Consider the following 18,136-nt stretch of genomic DNA (forward strand, 5'->3'; position numbering starts at 1 on the left):
ATTCAAAGTACTATGTTTTATCATATTCTGAAAATGCCATTCCTGATCAACTTTCCTTAGCCATGAAGAAGTGAAAGTTTAGGCAATAATTTGTAGCTGTTTTTGTCAGACATCTTATTTGTTTGTTTTTCACTTGCTTTGTGTATTGGGAGAATCCATTGTTCATACAAAGGTGTTTTAAGTCTGTTTTGCTTCATTTCACATTTGCCTTATGAAAATCATAAACTTATGTTTCCATGTGCATGGGCCAGAAGAATATTTAATATGTAGACCTGCAAGTAATTTAATCTTATTACCAGTATTAGAAGAAAATGTAATATTTACCTGAAATTATTATGAACCTTGTGTGTGTGTAAGATTATTTTAATACTCTATTTAAAATGAAATGTTTTAATGGACAAAATATGTTGGGATTTTCAATTAATTTTCAGGCTAGTATAGGGTAGAAAGGGCTTCTGTTAATACTTAAAGTGAAAAGACATCACCCTTAGATATCTTTTCAGTAAGTACCCAACAAAAAGCATTTCTGTTCTAGACCAGAAAATTATACATAATATACATATAAAGACATATACATTTCTATTTCTACTTTGTTAAAGAGAATGCATCCCAATTTTTGTTCTTGAATACCTTATATTTATGCATTAGTCTACTGGATTTTTGAAATTTCTGTATTACATATTCTTATTCCAATCTAGCTTCAGATAGAGGAGAATATGATACATTTCTTTTCCCTGATGACATACTTCACCCAGATGACCAGGCTCTTCAGGAAATATTTTGGTGTCTGATTGAAGTTAACCTTTTTTTTTATTCGCCACTGGAAGAGATTCAGATGAAATACAGACTACATTGGTTATACTTCATTGACTATATTGACTTTTTCTTCGCCATCCTGTGTAAATGACAGTTTAATTTCTAAACAGAAATGTTAAATAGGAATGCTAAATTTGCATTGTAAAATTCTCTGTTTAACAAAAAAAATCACGTGTCTGCTTCCTAATCAACAGATTATTAACATAAATCTTCTCTATAAACTAGTCCTTAACTATTTATATTTCTGCTGGAGTTAACTGTTTTCATAAACCTGTCTGAATATTTTCTTAAATCTAAATTCCAAAGACATGGGTATACAGTCAATATTTTTTTAATCTTAAATACCATTTATATACTGTTTAAACTACATGTTTTTCTCCTTTTTTAGCAAGCTATTGCAGACTAGCAAACACTTTGAAAATATCCTATTGCCCTTTGTACTGACTGATCACGGATATGAAAGAAAAAAATAAAACCTAAACTCCCTCAGTTAGTTATGTAAATTCAGATCCCTAGACATGTCAAGTTGATTTAGATAATTATGAAAGTTGATCCCACTTGAGTTACTCAAATATGGTGTAACATTTCAAATTATAAAGCACATGTGAAATGTAGTTTATTAAAACTAAAAGAGTTATACTGTATCTTTCTTTCTAATTATGTTTTCCCTCAGATAAAAATATATCTGCAAGTTTAAATCAAGTATTTGCTCTTGGCTTTACAAAGCCATAAGCTTCTGTTTCAAACTTGCATCACTTGTCTGTACTTCCATCCAATTATACTTCTAAAATAAATGCATAAGGCAGTAGGTTACTTTTTCACACAGCTCTAGCTGATATAGCTCTGAGAATAGGAATAGACTTGATGTTAGGAAGAAATTCTTAATTTGAGGTTGTGAGCACTGGAACAGTTTTCCCAGAGAAGCTGTGAATGCCCCATTATTCCTGGAAGTGTTCAAGGCCAGGTTGGATGGGGCTCTGAGCAGTCTGGCCTAGTGGAAAGCCTCTGTCCATGTCAGGGAAGTTGGAATTAGGTGATTTTAAGGTCCCTTCCAACCCAAACCATTCTATGATTCTATCCCAGGGGAATTTTTTTATAGTCTTTGTTCAACACTGAACTCATTTGAACAGAAAGGGTGCAAGGAGTGAGGGAGCTGAGACTGTCTCAGCAAGGTGCATCCAGCTCTTGCCTCATCCAGCAGATCAGAGTTTATTTGTCTCTGCTTTAAGCATCCTACACTGATGAGAAACACTTTCATCTGTGAAACTCCCTTTCATCAGGATGTTCCTAGTCCCTTTTCTTCCAATGACCTCCCTCTGGGAATGAGTCAGTAATCATAGAATCATTAAGGCTTGAAAACACCTCTCGGAACTTCAAGTCCAAGCATCAGTGAAATACCACTGATATCTTCACCACTAAATCATGTTCCCAAGTGCCATATACAAACATTTTTGAACACTTTCAGGAACGGTGACCCAATCACTTCCCTGGCAGTCTGTTTTCATGCTTAAATATTATTTTAGTGGAAAAATAGTTTCTAACATCCGACCAGAATCTCCTGCAGCACTCCTTGACAACCATTTGGCTTACTTAGAGTTAAGATTTGTACATGATTTGGTTATTGAATCTAAGTCTTATAAAGTTCACCTTAATGACAAAACTATCCTCCTATCCACAATAATAAATGCATTTGCTTACCTATAATTTCTTTTCTATCATCTTATTCAGGGGGCAGAAGGTGGTGGTTTATCACACAATATTCAGTGGGCAAAAGTCAATTACATCATAATCAAAACAAATGTAACTGCTGCAATTGAGACTGAGAAGCACAGAATGGCAGTAAAATTGTTGAGCCCTGTTCTAAAAGGCTACCAACAGGAAAATCCCCTTAAACCTCACTGTGGGAGATAGACCTCACTCTCCTGGCTATGGCAGGTACAGGTCTCAGAAATTCCTTTCCACTGGGAGCTCCCAGATGACTGGTAACCAGAGTGCCTGTCTTTGTAAGGACAGAGGCAGGGTGTGCTTTGGACAGCTTGAGTCTGAGCTCTCTGGATTAAATGTTGCTTCAAGACACTCAGTGGAGAAAATCAGCCATATTTACTAGTCAAAATATTACTGGGACAATTACTATTGGAGATATTAAATAATAAGATATGGCAAGGTACATAATGTGAATATTTCCAAAACTAGCATTTCAGTATCTCTCTCCAGTCAAGTTTTCCATATAACTCCTCAGAATATGTTTTCGTTTATGCCTATTCAACATACCATTTATTGCTCTCCTTCCTATCTTTCAGTCATATACACATATCAAGAAACTGATAGCTAGTAATTTTCAAAATGGTTTTATTTAGTAAATAATAGTCCCATATTGGAAAATAAATAATATTATTCATTTTGCATAAAAAACATTGGTGTAAATGGAGATGAGAATGAGTAGTAAAGAATATGGGGCTTGTTTAACTATTACAGCTATTGAGCTTTAAGAATGAGAGGTTTCATATTTTACTTTTATAAAACATCCCCCTCCCATATATAAACATATGAATTTATATATGCATTGCTGTAATATTCACTCAAAACATCATGAGTTGGCTGACTTCTTTCAGAAACCTAAACAAAAACAGGTCTAGAGGAAAGATTGTGTTGCAGTGAAGAGGGAGGTCAGCTGAAAGGGGAACGGCAGATTGGTGAACTCAAGATAACCTTGATAGCACTTGTATGCCTACTTTATCAAGTACACCACATTGTAGCAGCCAAATGAAACACAGTTTTTCAAAGTAATGCCAGCTGTAAGAAAGACCTCTCAAGGCAGTGTAAGTTTCCGTACACACATCTCTCAAAACAAGTGTCATTGCTAAGCTCTTCACATATATTACAAACTTTTTGTTCTTAGTAAATATGCTTAAGGACACAGTGAAGTGTTTTCATTCCTTGATTATATATAATACAGAAAAACTGTTAAGAAAGAAAAAGGAGATTCGAGGAGAGGAGAGGACTTAAATTTAGATGTTGCAGGAAGTGGACAGAAAGTCCAAATAGTGCAAACCGAATGTCTTGAAAATGCCTTGTGTCCTATCTCCCTGGTCAGGAAATCCTGAAAGCCACTTTTTTTTACCTTAATAGTCTAAAAAAAAAAAAAAAAAAAAAGCTTTTTTTGCTTTTGCTTTTGAGTTAGGATAAAAGAACTTCAGATTTGATAAATTATATCTAACACACAGATCCTCAAGGATGTTTCAGGGTTTGTGATTAAAAATTGGTGGATTTCAATCTTTTTATACATTCAGTTAAATTCAAGTACTCCTGACAGCCACATCCATCATCCTGCAGTGTTAGTCTGCAAACGAAGTACACAGGAATGCTTTGTGCTGAAGTTCCAGTGGCAGATAGGCATACATCTCTGTAGGCCAGAAATCGTATGCCTACATTAGTGTGTACTGCCAAATAATCATGCCCTGCTGTTTCCTACTGCAAAGTTTTCAAACCAAATCCCGTTTGGATCCAGGCAGAGCAATCTATTTGGATCACTTCTATATGGAAACAGCTAGGATAATGCTTATATATAAATGTCCATAGTAGAACACATTCCCAACATAAAAGAGCCCTTACATTTCACATTACAGAAAAGCAAAACTCCTAGGAGTAAACCGTAGTATCCCTGAATATTAAACTTGAAGCTGGAAGATGTGGATGTGAAACATTTAACTTTTCCCCAGATTTTACTGTTAATCAACACTGAGGATGCTGGGCTAATATTTTAGCTATTACACTTTTTTCAAAGGCTATCTGGGATTTCTTTTTCTTCCAGAAATATCTTAAATAGACTGAAATCTCAGGTTGCTGGAAAGAAACTCTGCAGGTGTTCTTCAAAGGATGCATTTTGAGTGACACAAGCAGCAGTTGGCTGAGGAAGAATCAGAATTAAGTCAAATTTTGTCCATCCTGTCTGCTTTCAGTTATTCTGCTGCCTTTCAGTCTTGGTGCTCTTTTGGACCGATTTAGCATTTGGTAACTGAGTTTATGTTCCAGTTCTGTTATTCTGTCACCTGATTTTTAGATTTGCCCTCTGTTTCTTGATTTTTTTTCCCTATGTAATCATCTTTGCAAACTTCAGAGCAATCCTTTCCTGCACGACTCCAATATTTTGACAATTTTTGTTTCCTCTGAGGATTTCTTGATGGTTTCAATATAGTAAGGAAAAAAAGCAGCCTATGTTACCACACCAGTAGTCTTGCAATGTGCACCATAAAGCTCCCGCAACAATTGTACAGTTAGAAAACTCAAATGTGAAGCCCTAAGTTTTTATTCAAAATAATCAAAGGATACAGACACTTAGTTAAGGAATAATGACCACAGAATTTATTTTTGGGTTTAGCATTCTAATTCTGGTCAGAATTCTTAAGTAGAAAAAAAAAAAAGGAGGGGAAAAAAGAGATATAACAGATAGAGGAATCCTTTATTGATTTGAACTTCCCATAAATATTACCTGCAATAATTACTAGTTGATCATTGTGAGGTTTTCTCCAAGGTCATTAAAACACTGACCAAAATAATTTACATATGTGACTACAGAGACACTGTAGTGGAGTATCTCATTGCTCCCACCATGGCTAGATGAATGCCCTTTATCTCATATTAAACTCAAGAAATAAAGATTTTCCAACTTATTTGTTTTTTAATGTAAAGGAACTTATATTTGTGATTTTATGGGGAAACATATCCACTGACCCCTACATGGTTCTTGTGGAAAGAGGGTATTACTTACCATCTACATGACTACTACTGTTAATGTCTGAGACTGCTGCAGCCTTAAAAATGCACAGTTCATTCTGCAGATGGTGATAGCTCTACTAACACTTCTATTGTTAGTTTGAAAGTCAAGTGATGATATGTGTAGGCGTATGTGTGGGAGCAGTGCAAAGAATTACAAGGATTTTCTCCCACACTAACGATCCACATGGAAAAGAGGGCCTTATGAAACAATGTTCTGTTCCCCTGGTATTTTTAATCAGTCTGATATTTTGTTAGAATAGCATTTTATTACACATCTTGTCACTTTCTATCTATGGACTATCTTCTTAAATTAAAAAAAAATCCTTTATGGCTTTTCTTCACACTTTCATATGTCATGATTTTTAAAAAAATGAGCTGTGTCAAAGCAGAAAAAATAGCTGGAAAATTAATGATTTATTCTGACACACATGTAATTTACTCTTCTAGCTTTTTTCATAATTATGCATTTGTTGGACCTGCTAGTAATTGGAATTTCCTTAAAAGACAGTGCCTGTCAGTTTTGCCATCTCTGCAAATTCAGTGGTGGCTGCAAAGAGGAAATATATCAGTATTTGATTGTAAACACATCCCTCATGGTGCAGTCAGATGAGGATAAGGCAGTTGACCTGGATAACCCAGATACATACTTCAGCCACCAAAGGGCTTCTGTTTAATTCCTGCAGCTTGTTCAGGATATTTTAGCATCCTGTTTGGATTTTTATTGTTTCTGGTTACCCACCTAAATTACCCGTTCACTCTCAGGCAAAATTATTTATTTTCCAACTAGGGTATGAATTGCTTCTGCACCATTCTCTGGGGAGTTTTCTTGTTTTGGTTTAGTTTTTTATCTGTTTGGTTGGTTGGAGGTTTTTTGTTTGGTTTTATACACATGTAGATAAACAAATATGTATGAGTACGTACAAATGTATTTATATATGCATACACAAATATTTTTTACATAGACAAGTATATCTATGCAAATTCATATATATGTCTAAATTTTGCATAGTTTTTGTCTCCTCTTCAGATACTATATAAACTCAGGTAACAGAAAAAATGACTCCATCCAAATCTTTCCTTCTCCTCCTCTGCTTCATTTTTCTGCTTTTTTCCCTGGGTCCAGTCATTTTTTTCTCAATGCTCAAAAAAAACTATCTTATCTGTGAATTTTGAATAATGAGGACTCAGAAAATCAGCCTTGGTTTATCTGTAGTACTCTAATTATTTTGTTCTTTTGATGGCAACTGTGATTACACCTGCTGATAAATGTCCAACAAAAACTTATGCTCTATTAGAATTAAAAGAAAAAATCCAACCACCTCATCCAAATACCCTCATGAAACTCTATTTTAGAACTGTTGAGTCTTTGGTTGAAATTTTTAGTCCAAGTCCATTCAAAATAATCTTGTCCATGCCCCTTTCTCTGACACAAAATGGGTACTTTATGAATTATTTATCATAAGGGAATTCTTTCACTTATTCTATATACTTTTTAATTCTCCTGCTTTTTTCATTCACAAGAACTCAATGTCATTGCATTTTCACAATTGATTAAATATACAATAAAATATATCTACAAGGTTCTATGTATTCTTGACTGAAAGAATTAAACATAATTTTCATTTGTTCCTCCCAACTATAACTTCTAACTTTGCATTTAAATTTACAGTTTGAATTTTATTTTACATCATTATTTTTGTATTAGTATTGACTTGGTGCGTGAACTTAGGAAGGGCTTAGGAGAAAAGAAAAACTGAGAGGAAAGTATTTTGGGTAGCAGGTTGATAATGTATACATAAAAACAATGTGTAGAGGATATGTGGGGACAAGTTAAAATGTCTGACTATCTGAGATGAGAATTATATCTAGGCATAGGATTTGTGGCTTCAAGGGTTTTTGTGTATGGTTTCTTGGATTTTTTAAAAATAATTTTTGGGAAGGGGGATTTTTGGTGGTTTTTTAATATTTCATTGTAAGTAAAGAAACATAGTAGAAAAAAGTAGAATTAAATCTAAATGAAACAATATTTATCAATTAAATTTGTATTAAACATAGTTTCTAAAGATGCCCATTCTTGAACTATATATTTGTCAGTAATGTGAAACCAACCCAATCTGCATGCTTTGTCTTTTACTGCACAGTGATGTATTTTTACAAAGGGTGACCAGAGAATAATAAATATTGTGTTTTCTATCACTTATGAAGCTTTGATTGACTTTCTCTCTTTTCCCCTTTTGTCGATCTAAAGTAAAGGCCTTCAGGGAAAGAGGATAGTGTATGTTCTGAGACACAGACAAAATGAGAATAATTTTTTAATTGTCTTCAATCTCCCAATAAGTCCACAACTGAAGTGATGTAAATAAAACATTTTAATAAATCTTCAGTATATTTTAGTGTTAAGTTTTAAGGAGAAATAAAAACAAGCAAATGAAAATCAAACAAGAAACAGTTTTAAGAAATGGAAAATAGAAGTCATCTGACAAAGAAGATCAATATTCAGGAATATGATTTCTTAATAGATCAGAATCCCCTGACAATTAGTATCTTGATTTCTTATTCATTATACAGGTACTTTAGAGATTCTACTGAGATCCTATCTCCTGGCATTAAGCACTGTGTAAATGCACAGTAATATTCAATTGATTTCTGAGTCTGAAGGTGACAGTTTAGTCCTCTACATGTACCTGGTTAGGGAGGTAAGAGATGGAAAACATTATCCCCCTTCTGCCACTTGCCAGCTGCATCCCAGACTGAAGTGAGAGAAAAACCACTCACAGACAGTAAAAAAAAGAAAGGGAAGACCAGGCAATAGCCCAGTGAAGGCCAGACCCTCTGTTTGAAGGTGTAATCTACATCAGGTAATGGTCAGAGACTGATAACGTCTCAGTTCAGAACAGCAGAGTGATATCAGTATAACTGTTGTTTATCTCTCTGCCTGGCCTAGTGCAAAAGTAGAATACAAACACTGAAACGTAATCCAGATAAAATTGGGGAAATAGAGTTGTCTTCTATTTTCCTCACAGTAAAGCAAGTCTTTCTAAGTGTGGGGGCTTGAGTAAAATAAGCCTGTGGCACCTCTGAAAAGGTTCAACTGCAAGACATCCAATTTTTTTTGTCTGAACTTGAAGTATTTTATCTTTCCCGTACCTTCAGATGTTTGTCACCTTGTCAACATTCACAGAACCTTGCAGGTAAGCAAAACGTGTATAACATTCATCAGATACTTCCTTTATCCTATCTTAGTTTTTCTGAATTATTCCCAGCTAATATCATATCATTTATGCCAGAATTTGTATTGATATGCATTGTTGCAACTTAGGAAATGAGCCCAGAAAGAAGTTACAGAGTTCAGAAAAATGGCTCAGAAATTCTTGCCAGAATCATCTGGGCTTCATTTTGTTTTGCCTTGGTTTGATATTCATATGTTCTGCAGATATAGTTTCATCTCCATTCTTGTGTTTTATGTTTCTTTGTATTGGATACAACAGTTACTTGCTGTTCCTTTGTGAAATGAAAGGGAGTTTTAGTACAACTTAGAGCTGATGAAAATTTAAAGGCTTAGAACATCAGTTAGAGAATACTGCCCTTGATACCAGTTCATTGAAGTTGTCTGATTTTTGCTCTTCAGAAAAAAAAATAGAAGAAATTTCATTACTGAATTGTCAGTGACTTTTGTGATCTGGGTAAAGTCGAGTTATGTTGGTGATCCTGTTGCCTTCATTTTTACTTTGCAAATGAAATCCTCCTACATTATTCAGTATGATAAGAAAGATGATTTTAATGCTAACACTACCCCATGACTCCGTGTGTAACCTTTCCAAATCCTGCCCTTGGCTGAATGCAGAGAAGCAAGCCGAGGCCATTGTTTGCATAATTTAATAATTCTGCTACTGGCAAAAGAGCTAGACAGAGACTTGGCTATTCTGTGAGCATTGTTTTGTTTCCACAGTTCTAACAGGAGTGAGAAGATTAAATAATTTTTTGTTTTCTGTCGGTTGTGAAAAAGTTATAACTTTTGATTAAAAAAAAAAAAAAAAGCCGTGTTTACATGATTTAGTAAGAACTGCCTTTTGAGATTTGATGCAGAACGCATTTTGGAGATAAAGGTGCAGATATTCCTATACTTTTATTTGGAGTTTGTGTCAGGTTTGGGGATTACTTCGGTGAGAGAAGACTTTGAGTAACAAAAAAATGTTACAGTAAATGATTAAAATGTGAACAGGTCTAGAAATGCAGTGAACAGAGTGAGGGTGTGGAAAATGAAGCTTAGATTCTTCCAGTATTTGATCTCCAGATGAATTAGTTTTTTTTTCTTTTCCTAAGAGATATAGTCAACTTTCATTTCTTTATAATATTTTAATAAGTTTTGCACTGTATGTCCACATTATAATACTTTCAGGACTTAATAGGTAGCTACAATGATACAGCTTGATTATATTTAAATAAATTTGATCTGCTCAAGATAACCATCAGTCGAAGCAAAGCTTTTAAGAATGGTTCCATTTGGACATACTGTAAATAGACTGAAAATATGAGGGTTGCAAATCATAGTTGTGTGTGTATTTGAGTGCTTTGCGCCCATAGTCACATATAGAAATAATTATAGCAAGTGGTAAAAGGTAAAAAAAAGATACCAAAGATCAGTCCTTGGTCTTTCTATCGAATAATATTTACATATTCTAACTAAGTTCTCCATTTCTTCCAACATACAGAACAAGTTAAGTAAGAGAATTACCCTGGTAAAACAATGGAAAATTATCCATCTACTTGAATGTCTAAAACTAGTACTTGCTGTTGTAGAAATTACATATTTTTTCAATCTATATATTAATTCATTTTATGCTTTTAAAAATCAAATATTTGAAAATAATACAAATTTCCTGTTTATTACAAATATTCTTGGACATCCAAAAAGTCAAGAAGTAAGGCTTGAGATTTTTTATAAGTTGAAATCTACAAAAATTCCTCTTGTTAAGATCCAAACAAAAAATACTCTGGACGTTCTAGGTACAGGGCACAGAACCAACCTTATTCCCTGTGGCATATTAAATTACAAATCTATTAAACTTCAAACTGTCTCCCAAATTCATAGCAAATAAACTCCAATGATATGTCCAGTTGCCAACATAAAGGGCAAATTTTGCAAGTGAGATGAGACTTCCAAAATACATTTTTTATTTTTTTGTGATGTTCCTTATCTTATAGACAAGATTAGTGTAATTTAGCAAAAATATATTGCATAGTCAGTTCAGGAGAGAAAATCGGATACTGAAATGCTAAGAAGAAACAGGTCAACAAATTCTGCTAGGAATTAAAAAAAAACAAGCCCTTGTACTTTTCCCTACCACATATCTTGCAACTGTGATTTTTTTTCCCACTCCCCCGAAGGATCCATCAAAGATTTAACTGTATAAAAAAAAAAAACAAAACCAAAAAACAAAACCAAAGAAAAAAACCCAAAACAACAACAACAACAATAACAACAACAACAACAAAAAAAGGACCCTGAGTTCATTTTGAAATTAGCAAAGTTTAGATTTAAATTAGTTCGAATGCTTATGAGAACACTACAAATTTTGACATGATCAAAGGCCCAATATCTGTCTTCCTTCCTGTCTTCCAAAGATAATTCTACAAGTGTTAACCAGTATGTACATAGTCTGAGAGAAAAAACAACTCCCTAATCTCCTAAAGGTTCCTGTGAGATTGTGAATATAATTTTCTTTAGCCATTACATTTTGCATTTTGTCCCACCCACTAGCTGAGTTCTCGGTGGAACTGAGTATGAGGTCCATTTACTCCCCAGTGTATAATTTTAGATGATTAGTTACCCTGGAAAAATATTCAGAAGTAATCTCAGTTGATTTTAGGCAATCAGAGAGAAAAAAAAAACGCTAGCAAGACCAGACAGAATATGCGGTATTAGCAGATGACATAATCAGGTCATTTTCTCCAAGCTTTGGAAATGTTTTTTGAAGCTAATTTTGATTGTAGACACTTTTTTTCCCACAACTCTGCTCTTACCGAAGTGCAACAGGTCTTTTCCTTAATTGCTGACATAAACATGGGTTTTCTGCCTGATTGGTACAAACACTGTCTGCTTTTTGCTGCATTTAACACATGCCTTTTCTTTCCTTCCTGAGAAAAATACATGCTGCATGCAACATTTTCATACTGTCTTGCTTCACATATGTCTTATAAAGACTATAAATTTTGTACATTATTGCTAATTTCACCTAGCAATGCATTTTTAAAAGCTTGTTTACTTAAATTGTATGGCTACACTTCTGGTGCTGATTAAAACACATCCGTTCTCAAAAAAGGCAGACTCTTAATTGCATTTTCATCGGCAACACCTCCGTTAAGCCTCACCAAACAGGTCAAGAGGGGAGATGATGCTCTGTTTACTACCTTTTACTAAAGAGATATATAAGTATTCTAGCATTAGAAAAATGAGATTTTAATAATTCAAGTAGTTTTAATTACAATGGTGGGAACAAAGCATTAAATAAATTTTTAGATGTAACTTGGCAAATTCAGGGAGAACGATGCATATCATATAAAACAGATTGTCTGAAGGTGGGGTATTTCTGTGTTGTTACCTTGCACTAGTCCTTAACTGGTCTCCATTGCACTCACAAGCTATTCAACTTGTTCTTCAGTTTTTATTGGCTGCCTTCTGGACAAAGAAGGAATCCTCCTATTCTAGATTCATGGTGAGGTTTCTCTTTTTGTTGATTTGTTTTGGATTTTTGTAACTCTTCTTAAGCCTTCACTATTGACTACATTTATGTAAGCTGTGAACAGTTGCCTCTAAAGGGAGTAATTCTCACTAGGCCGCTTTCATCCAGCTCACCATTTTGAATTGGAAGCTAATATCAAATTTGTAGAGTTGAGATGGACTTTTTTCCTCTTCTCACATTCTTGTCGTAGGTTTTTTTCCATCCTTTGGCCATTAAAAATTTCCCTCTTCTCAGAACATCTACGTGTGGAAATGTTTGGGTTGTTACCTTTTCAATTACACTTGTGCCTTTTATAAGTGTGGGGGGGTTTTGTCTTATATTGGCTATTTTACTTATCTGCTGGTTTTAGAGTTTAGCTGTACATGCTTTAACTATTTTTGTTGCCAAGAATGTTGTATCAAAAACATAATATGATCCATACAGTAAAAATAAACAAAGCACTCAATTTTGAACCTATCATCTTCCTTTTTTCCTTCTAATTCCATATTTAGGAACAAAAGCTTTTTTCTTCTCTAAGAAAGTTAGTAATATGGCTGAGAATGTAAAGGTTCACAGAGTGCTGAGAACCTACCATGTTAATGTCAATAGTTATTCCATAAAAGCTTTCAATTTAATTTGAAATGGGACTGCAAAGTGGCTCATATGCTGACATATCCAAATGAATAATTTATTTCTCAGTAGGAGAAAGTATTTCAGTGGTAGGATGCCAACATGCTGATATTCACTCAGGAGATCTTTAGCTTAGTAGATATGTTTAGGTAGGTAAAAAATTATTGATGCAGTTGTAGGAGATAGAGTCCTAGAAATTCCTCTTACATGATGCATTTACTTCCAATGGAAGAACTAGAAAGGTTTTTTCAGATCTAAATAGAGACAGTGAATGAAGAGCATCAGAAATTCCATTGTACTCCTCTAGCAAAATCAACATTTCCTTCATAAAATCTTCCATGCTTCTCCCATTTGCAGTTCTTTGAACAACAGAGCAAAACAGTATGATTTCAAAGTGTCCAAAATTTAGAAGGGTTTTTTCCTATTGATTTTAAATACACCAGACACACCTACGTTTCGAATGGAGTAGAATGGAATAAATATAAATATAAGTATAAATATAAATGTAAATATACATGTAAATATACATGTAAATATACATATAAATATACATATAAATATACATATAAATATACATATAAATATAAATAATATAAATATACTCAGCTGGAAGGGGCCTACAAGGAACATCTATTTTAACTGTCCAACCACTTCAGGTCTGACTAAAAGTTAACTCCTGTTGATAAAGGCACTGCCCAAATGTCTCTTAATCACTGGGAACCATGGGGCATCAACCACCCTCACCAGGAAGCCTGTTCCACTATTTGACCACTCTCTTCTTGGTGAAGAAATGCTTCCTAATGTCCAGTCTCAATATCCTCTGATGATGCACCTTAAAACTGTTCCCACATATTCCATCTCTGGAACCCAGGGGGAAGAAATCAGTATCTCACTCCCCACTTCCCTTCTCAGAAAACTGTAGAGAGCAATGAGGTCACCTCTCAGCCTCCCTTTCCCCAAAGTAGGCAACCCAAGTCTTTTGCCATGTCTCCTAAGACAAGCCTTGTAGTCTTCACCAGCTTCATTCCTTCCCTTCCAGGCAGGGGAGGACCTTTGTATCCTTCTCAAGTGGTGGGGCCTGCACACAACACTCCAGGTGAGGCCACACCAATGCTGAACACAGCAGAATGATCCCCTCTTTTGAGCCAGCTCTAAAGCAGCACCCACACGTCCCTTTTGCAAACTGAAAAGAAAAATTAGTTCTTCTTTAATAGGTTTCTATCTTCTTAACATGTATGTGTTAAAACCAAGCAAATAAGCTAATTCCTGTTATCTAACATCGCTTTTGGTTAATAATTCAATCTGTTTGTTGTCAGGATAGAAAGTTCAGCTGGGGTTTGCATTCAAAGTTTTGTTGGCTTTTTTCTCTTCATGTTGCTTGATAAGCTCAAAATTCAAAAAGAAGTCTTATCTGGAATTAGTGGCCTTTGTGGTTTGAAAGAAAAAAAAACCCACTGCACTGAGGATAGTATATTGATTGCCTTAAGGGAAGATGGAGTGTATGTACACACAGTATAGTCAGATCATTGTACCAAAAGACATGGTTTTTCAGGTCAGGGATACTAAACTGGGAAAGCTTAGAAAGATATGGAATTAACACCAGGAAATCTTTCAGAAACTATAAAGCAGTCTGAAATCAAACAGTACCTTCATCTTGTCAGATCTTTATATCTCAAGACAAAAACTGCCACACTAAACTGGTCAGAAACTTCATTTAAAACTACAGTGAGCTGAAGCACTGTTTTAGAAAAAGATAGAAATGTTACTGTCCTTCTTGTGTACTACAGCATAATAAAGCCTGACTACATTTTCCCTGGTTTTCATTGATTTTATATGCAGCTCTGTCCTGTGATAGTCCTTTATTTTGTAAACTGGAGAGCTCTTATCCTTTTTGTCTCTTCTCAGTCAAACCCCATTTCACACTTGTTTCTCTTTCCTGTACTGTCTAGCTGTACTATATCCTTCCTGATATAGAAGAACAACAACTGCCTGGAGAAGAACTGCACAAGGAATGTGATTAATGGATTTATACAGTGGGACATACCATGGTGGCTTTTGTTTCTACCTTTCCTATTAATTTTTGAGCATCTATTATTTTGCAAATCTAAGCACAACCGTTCAAATCCTTCCCGATGCCAATAGCTAGTGTAGAACCTCTGATTTCGTATTACTTTGTTTTAATTACTTCAGGCATTTCATCCCTCACTCGATTAGTATTACAATATCTTTCATAAGCTTTCATGCTGAATTATTGTTCCTATTTCTTTGAAAAACACCATGTCAACTAACTTGGAAACCATCATACGTTTTCCCAGATTGCTCAGGGATATGCTGAATAGCATCAGCTCCCAAGGATATTTCCATAATGGTGAAAGTAACCATCTTTTCCAACAGCTTATTCTTCTTCTTTAACCACTTATTAATGACTACATGAAGACTTTATCCTTTGTACCACACAGCCTCTTGTACAGAGGTGCTTTTTCAAAATTATTTTTGAAAACCAAGTCGATATATCAATAGTTATCTCTATCTACTTTATCACTTTCTGTATCTAAATATGCACTATACTTGTACAGCATAACTACAGAATCTGTGTTGACTTTCTACTATATCATATTTACTCACTTATGCTCTATTATAAGTTCAACAGTTTGCTGAGTACAGATATAGACTTTCCATTTTATAGTTCTCCAAAGCCCTTTTAAAAAATTTGTATCACATTTGCCATTTTCGACTCCTCTGGTACAAAGGACATTTTAAGTGATAAATTACACACTATAGTTAACAACTCAGTCCTTTCATATTTCATCTTCCTTAGAACTCTATGTGAATACCATCTGGTTCTGGAAGTTTGCTGGTATTCATTTTATTAATTTATTTGAAAACTCTTTTTATTAACATTTCATATGAGACAGTTCCTGAGCAGTGACTTCTGCTACAACAAACTTTAATGTGTGATGCTCCTAAACTTTTGCACGGTGAAGTGGTTAGCTCATTTTGGTTTTGTCCTATGGCTTCTTTTTACTCAGACATCCTTTATATCAATCTTTGGCCATACAGAATCTTGGAAGACTTCTTTGGTTTGGTATTGGAATTTGTTTGAATCCATTATTCTTAGGACCAAATGTTTCTCAAAGTCTCCCTTTCCCTGTTTTGGTAAAACACAATTTAGAGTTAAGTTCAGTTACAATATTTGTATCCTGTTTCTTTTGCTTAAATACGACTTTCTATTTTCAAATGGTCTTTCTCAAATTTGTTTACGCATGACGGATTTTTGATGTCATTTATAAAAGATTTTTTTTTAAGAAGAACTACACTTTAGGAATAAAAATCTTATACAGGAGTAGTATTTTCAATACAAGAATTTTATTTCTCTAGAATTTCATCCTTCTGGCTGCTTGTTCTATTTTCTTCAGCTTTATAAGCCTACTGTTTTTAACATGTTCTTGTATTTAATTTTTTAATACATTCCTATATTTCATTTTTTCCCTACTTTTTACTTCTTTATTCATACACATGTGCTGAATGTATGATGGTAATTTTTTGGGTTAGCTTTTTGCTAATTATTAATTTCCAAGGCATATAAAAAAGCTTAAAAATGGAAAAATTGAGTATTGATTCAATAGAAACAAAAAAAAACCCCAAAAAAACCAAAAACAAAACAAAACAAAAAAGAAAAAAAAAAAAGAGAGAAGCTTACAGAAAGCAAGGAACAGACATGTAAGAAAAGACAAACACCCACAAGGAGGAAAACAAAGCAAAAATAGGAAGAGATGAATTACTCCCATACCATAGTGCCAGCCCACACAGGATGTGGTGTCTCATCAGTTCCCTCTGCTTGGTGCTTGTCATGCCACATCTGGAAGGCTGTGTTCAGTTTTGGTCCCCACTACACAAAAGAGATGTGGACAGGCTGCATGGGGTTCAGAGAAGGGACACAAAGATCCTTGTAACAACATTATACGTATTTTCTAATATTCATTTGTATACTGCCATTGTGATAGCTTCCTTTACATGTTAATTATTTTTTAAAATATATATATTTACATTTTTTATATGAATACTGTAATGAATCATTCATCTGGGAAGCATCCTAGTGTCTTGGTTTGGAAAAGACAGGTGTCTGCCAGGGAAAGCTGGATCTTCCCTTGGAATAGAGAACCTAAACCCCCTCCCTCCAAATTATTAAAATACTGCAATTAGAGGCTTTCAGGCAAAGATATGAGAATAGGAATGACACTTCTTTACTAGGAATATTACAAACACAAATGTAGTGGTAAAAAAAAAAAAAAAAAAAGGGGGGGGGGGCAAACAAACAAAAATCCTAGAAACCCCAACAGACTCAGAATATGACCTGACACCCTGTTGATCAAATAAATCCTCCTGGAGAAACAGATTTGGTTCTGTTGGAAGAAGGCTACTGTAGTCTGCTTCTGAAGGTCCAGTCATAATGAGATGAGTCCAGTCGTCCTCTGGGAATCCAGTGGCAATAGGCTAACTTGGTGTTCCTGAGTCTCAGTTTTTATGGAGGTAGGAATGGTTGGCTCCTCCCAGTGGGTGGAGCATCTCCCAATGGAATGATGTAATTGTATCAGTCATGCAGTGAGCCTTAATGGCCCATTAACAGAAGATATCTCCTGGAGGGAGGATGGGTCCTGGAAGAGATAAGGAACCTTGCAACATTGCCACACCTGGTTATAAGAGCTGGCCCATTAACAGAAGGCACCCTCCCCACTGGAGTTATGAGGAATGGGTTATACAAAAGAAAAAAACCCTCCCCAACCAGTTTCTACAGATGGAAAATAGAATACACATTTTTGGTTACATATTGCAACCCGAGACACCTAGTCTTGATATTCAATAAATCCAGTACAGTAACTGGAACACAGACGAAGAGTAAACAGCAAGCAGTGAAGATTCTCATAAAAGTCATAAGTAAAAAGCAGTAAGCTGCTTCTTTTCCTAGGCTTTTTCTGTGCTTTTGTCACATTCCCTGAGAAAATCATAGGTAATAATACGTATTATGCACAGAAAAATCCACACAATATGCATTAGGCACACAAATTTTGGAGACAATGTGAAATAATATTTTTTAATTAAAAAAATTAACATAAAACATAACATAGCTGTAAGATTAAGCACTCACATACTCAGATCCAAAAGACTGCTGAACTGAAAGTTTCATGTTAGCT

The sequence above is a fragment of the Prinia subflava genome, chromosome 3, assembly GCF_021018805.1.
Source record: "Prinia subflava isolate CZ2003 ecotype Zambia chromosome 3, Cam_Psub_1.2, whole genome shotgun sequence".
Taxonomy (NCBI): domain Eukaryota; kingdom Metazoa; phylum Chordata; class Aves; order Passeriformes; family Cisticolidae; genus Prinia; species Prinia subflava.